Raw genomic sequence first — 6,073 nt, forward strand, 5'->3', positions numbered from 1 at the left:
AATTTTACTTAGACATTAGTTTAAAAATAAACCGTTGTAGATCATATTTTAAAAAAATTAAAAAAGCGTAGATACCACTTCCCCCGTTATTTCCAAAACATTTCCCCTTAACACCAAAATCATTTCCCCCATTAACCAAAATCTATTTCCCTTGTACCCCCCCCCCCCCCCCCACTTTCCCCTTTCTCCTAACTCACTATCTCTCACTCCCCGACTCTCTCGCTCTCTTCCCCCTCCGGCTTTCTCTCCCCCTCTTTCTCTCTCTCTCACCGTGTCCCTCTCACCATGTCCTTGAATTGAAACCTCTATTCTCTCTCACCATCAACATTCCTTGTAATCTAGGCACCAATTGAAATCCTAATTGAAGAATAAGTTCAATTAATCAAACTTAAGCTTTAAGAAACATTAATTTATCGACCTAAATTGGTGTTCTATTTCATTTGGGTTTATTTATTCTTCATCCTAAATTAATTTTATAGATAACTCCAACTTTGTTTCTTATTTTTTTCAGGACTGGAGCTTGTCTATTTTCTCCGCTTATTCTGCGTTAAGCGAGCTTCAATTCAATTACTAAGATTTGTTTTCTTCTTCTTTTTTTCTCTTTAATTTGTATATATAGATATATATATGATTGTATTTACTATTCCCCCTTCATTTAGTTGTGTGTTCTTGAATTTGTTTACAAAAAAATGGGTTTATACCCTCTTTTTTTCTTGTACAAGTTGGAGCTTTCGGATTTGAATTTTATAAGTTATATTAAGTCGTTAAAAAATTATGGTCTACTATAATTGCAAGATTAAAATTCTAAAATTGGTGTTAACACCAGGCTTCTTGAATGTCTATATTCTATATTATAATTATTCAGTGATTTTTTTAAATTAGGCTGGAACATGGATGAGTTTCAGTTGCAGAGCCACTCCTTTGTTTTATTTATTTTTTCAAAGTTTTTTTACTTATTAATTGCTATATACTATTGAAATTTCTTACTTTATATTTTAACTTATTTTTATGTTGTCTGATTTGTCATTATTGTCATAACATATGTGACCTGATACTGTATTTTATACTTGATATTTCAGGAAAAGTTATATTACCCAGAGGATGGTAAGAATATATTTAAATTACTTGGGGTATATACTACATTATTTGGTTTGCTGATAGTTGAGGTGTCTTGACTAATTGTTTTAAAAATACCAAAAATTAAAATGTTCCATCTTTTTTGTTGCATCAGTAGCTCGTTATAGTGATGATGCATGTTTTAAGTCAGTACTGAGTATTAATGTTGTTTATGCAATATTTGTATACAAGCAGAAGTTTTTACCGGAACAATGTACATTTTATATCCTTGCAGGCTATTAACAACTTGAAAAATGTTGATTCAACTGCTCTGCTTCAGCTTCTTCAACCAATATTAAATACGCTTCTCCACATAATTGGAAATTTGGGTGAAAATATTCAGGTTCTTTGGATATCTTTGGATGTGTTCCTGTTGTTTTTAAATGAAATGAGCTTTTACGTATGGTGTTAAACTTCAAATTTTTACTTGGTCACTTCTTTATTTCAGGTTGTAGCATTCAGAGTTATGGTCAATATTTTAACCGGTATGTATATATAATATTTTTGAAGTACAAGGTAATTATCCAAGTTAGTAATTATTCAATCAAAAGTATGTAGTACCATGTTAGCTTTTTGACTTGTCACTTATTTTTCCTAAAGTTGGTTGTGATGGAGAAGTACGTGTAGCAAAAGCAGGTGAGAGTTGCAGGGTGTTATATTTTAGCACTTATACCCATCAACTTCTTTATGAGATTTGAGATCCAGGTACTTATATTAAACCATATATCGTAAGTTAGTTGCTCAATAATAATTTTTAAGTATCCATATTCATTTACACCTGAAAGATAATAGATGTGAGTATATATCATATCACGTGAAGAATGTTACAAATTTTCGAGATGTTTTATTTCAGTCATTAAAAAAAGATAAAATTATTTGCTCCGGAGCAAAACCAGCTGCCGCATTGGTACATGATAAGCTGCACCGTTTGATTAAAATATTTTATTTTGGGCCCTTTTCTTCACTGTGATAATCTTTCTGATTCTTCATCCCTTGTACTTGTCAGGGTCCCAACCCCATATCATGTAAGAATAAGAAGACTCAAAGAAAACTAGAATAATGCTCCAAAAAAGGTCAATTTTTATCTGGTGTAAAAGAAACAATACAAGGTATGTGAGTACATCAAGCAGATCCATTTCAAAATCACGGGGAATGATGGAGGAGCTTATGATTGATGCAGAAATGAAGGAATTACTTGCAGATGGAGTTGAAAGCCTTCTGATAAGCTTGAAGCAACGGTTCCCTGGGCTCCCTCAAGCCACCTTAGCAATAATTCTTGTATTTGCGATAGACTATCTTGGTGATCTTGATTCTGCAGTTATTGATCGTATTGATGAAGTCCTAGATAGTTGCAAATGTTGTTGTCGAATATTTTAGGGCTAGTTTTTTAGTTGTGGATAACCTGAATTGTAGATTCCATTTATTTTGTTTGACTTTAAATTGGAGTTACAAATTATATATACAGTAAGTGGTGTAAGTTTTGTTGGTTGGTTAGTTCAGTAGTTTGGTTCAGATGTGCAATACACTCTTATGACATAAAACTAATATCTAAAAACTACAAAGAAAGCAACTACAACTAAAGAAATCGATATGAGCAAAATGATATAACAACAGTCGAAGTTCAAAATCGATGTTGAAAATAAAAGTTAACAATAGTCATGAGAATATAACTGATGTTAGTCTGTGAGGTTAACATCAGTTAGATAAATAAAATCGATGTTAAAAATAAAAATTAACAACGACTACAGAGATATGACCAATGTCAATCATAGCAATCAAAATCGGTCTCTTAGAAAAATGATGTTAATGAGATTAATAGACATCGCTTTTATTTTATAACCGATATTAATGTTGTTTTCTTTCTTGTGTGTTGCATGTTTAAATAGGCCCAAATTTTTTGATATCGCAATTCTAAAGTTGTGGATATTCACTTTTACTACAAAAATGTGATAATAACATCAAAAATCTTTCAAAAGCAGTGTGTAAGACTGCTTTGGACATCAGTTTTTCCCGATATCTATGTAAAAAACTTTTAACATCACTAACGAAGACATCACTCATTTTTTACAAAGACATCGGGTTTTACCCGATGTCTAAGGCCAAATTTCTAGTAGTGAAAAGACTCTGGATGGTCATCAAGAGAAAATTAAGAAGATGGTGAGTGACATGATAGATGAATTAGTGCCATCTCATATAGAAATCAAGAATAAACTCAACAAATTTACTGAGAAGATGGTCATCTTCAATCTGACTGGTGTTGAGACAAGCATCAAAAATCTCAAAGGCTCATTTCTTGCTCTACATGAAGTTCTACAAAACCAAATCTTCAACAACAATGACACAAAGGTCAAGTTGGATCAACTATATAAGGAAAGATATGAACCCTCAGCTTTGGTGATGGAGAAAATCAAAAGGGTGGTGCATGATACATTTGATACACCCATCTCTATAACATCTACCTCTACATCTGCTCCTTTCAATTCATCTCTTCAAGTTCATGCTCTATAAGGCCAAATCAATGAACTATACGCATCTAATGCATCTTTCACAAATCAAGTCTCTCAGCTCACTACTCTTTTGTTCAAAATCAACAATAAGACATCAAGTCCATGATAGACTCCCAAAAATATTTTCAAATACAGACATGTGCATCTCTGGGAGCTAACATGGGTGCTTTGAAGGTCCCGCACTACTAGAAAAACATCAGTAGACATTTTCTAAAAACTGATGTCTATGAATAATAAAATCCGATATCTTCGTGGGTGATGTTAAAGACTCCCCCATTTAACATCGGTTTTAAACTGATGTTAAATAAGACATATACCATCAGTTCTTTGTGTGAAACCAATATCTGTAACTTGATATTAAATTTCTCATGCATATCTAATCTTCATATATTATCATAATATGATATTTTTATCAATTCAAATATATGTGAGCTAAGCAAAATCTTTCCATTTACCCATTAAACTGATGTTACTAATACCAATAACAACGGGTTTCATTTAAAACCAATGTAAACATAACGTTTGACATCGGTTCTTTATTGGAAACGGATTTCTATTGGTGACCAACTGATGTCTATAAAGTTTAATAACATCGGTTTTCTATTTTAAGACTTTTTTGTTGTAGTATCTAATATCGGTTTCAATAAGTTTTTCTGATATCAATGTTCAACTAAAACTAATGTATTAAGCTTTGACAGACATCATTTTTTTATTTTATAACAGATGTTTATAGTGTTAAATTAACATCAATTTTATCTAAGAAACGATAATAAATGGCTTTGTTTTTAAAATCAGTTGCTTTGTATAAAATGATGTTTGATCACCTGTTTTATTCATGCAAAATTTAAAAACACAGATGCCAAAAAATTGCCAGAAAAACAAAAAAATTACCAATGAACAACCGAATTCAACTACCAATATTTACCAAACTATCATATCCTTCCAAACATCCAAATTAATATTCAATCTCTATCCAATTAACATCCCAATCTCCAAACATCCAAATTATCAACCCAACATAGTACTAGCTACATAGTTTCAAATCTGAACCATCAAACATGAACTACTGGAAATTCATCCATAATCTTTTCTAATTACTAGTTACAATCCGAATATATGCAACCAAAATAAAGGTGTTTTTCATATTATAATATAAGTACAAGTCGCCAAGCTAGAGTCCCCAAGCTAGAGTCGCCAACAGCTACATGATGGATTGGATATAATAAAGCATCTCATAGCGAACGACGTCAAGATCCTCCTCTGTATAAGACCTGCGACTCTTAGAGGCCCACTGGAACACAAATAAACCTATGTCATTCCTTAACTAACTGATAACTAATATCCACAGAATTGATAAATGTAAAAGATTAACTATTGTTGTCCTATAATTGAGTACTGAAATCTATTTACCTTATCTAGCAACTTCATCTCCAGGTCCTCAATTAAATCTTTCATATATCGCATGACCACATATCTACATTTTGTGCCACTTGGTTGTTTAGGGAATCCCTATACATACCAAAAAACTGTTGACAATTAATGACACTGGAGCTTAATAATAATTCCATATTTCAAAAAAATGAAAAATTAACAAATCGACTAAATACTCACAACAAGATTTTTAACTTTGGGATTCTTGTTTTACCATCATTCCTAAGCATTATAAGATCTCACTGCTCTGTAAATGTTATAATAATAAGATACAGTGTCAAATCCAAAAATTACCGATTACATTATATATATAATTGTAAATTGAAGTAAAAAATTACCGCATTAAATTTTTACAACCTCCTAAAAATAATGACACTTGGTTTGTAATTAAATTTATATACCTCCGAACCAGTATTGGAGGTGTATATGATCATGTCTTTGTGCCATGCTAAATGAGAACCAATGGCTTGCTTCGTCCTGGATGCTTCCGTCCACCCCAACATGAACAAATCCTGGTTCTAAAAGCACTCCATGAACCAATCTACTCATTCCATCTCCCTCATAAAAACGCTCAAATGGATACATCCATCTATAGAAAACTGGTCCACATAAATGCAATTCCCTGACCATGTGCACTATTAGATGTATCATTATTAAAAAAGAAGACGGAAATATTTTTTCGAGCTCACATAAGGTTAATACCACATCGGCTTGCAATTTATCAAGTTTTGTTACGTCAACAATCCTGTTGCACAAAATGTTGAAAAAGAAGCAAAGTCTTATTATGCTAACTTCAACATTCTTCGAAAGTACAACACGAATTACGATCAGGAGTAATTGTTGAAGGAGTACGTGGCAGTTATGAGACTTCATCCCAAATATCTTTAAATCCTCCATGGATGCACAATTTCTGATGTTTGAGGAATGCCCATGTGGCAACTTCATTGATGAGAGTGATTGCAACATTTTTCTTTTTTCATCCTTTGTTAGACTAAAACTGGAAGGAGGCGGATAAGTTT

At 32.3% G+C, this 6,073-nt stretch overlaps 1 long non-coding RNA gene across 1 annotated transcript; it reads left to right on the forward strand.

Moving 5' to 3' along the window:
- The first annotated feature begins 1,458 nt into the window (after window positions 1-1,458).
- Window positions 1,459-2,500, forward strand: LOC141670537 (uncharacterized). The gene is made up of 3 exons (XR_012554601.1): window positions 1,459-1,821; window positions 1,970-2,023; window positions 2,123-2,500. It is a non-coding gene; the product is annotated as an uncharacterized LOC141670537 (long non-coding RNA).
- Window positions 2,501-6,073: the final 3,573 nt, after the last annotated feature.

This window comes from Apium graveolens, chromosome 7, assembly GCF_009905375.1.
Source record: "Apium graveolens cultivar Ventura chromosome 7, ASM990537v1, whole genome shotgun sequence".
In the NCBI taxonomy this organism is placed as follows: domain Eukaryota; kingdom Viridiplantae; phylum Streptophyta; class Magnoliopsida; order Apiales; family Apiaceae; genus Apium; species Apium graveolens.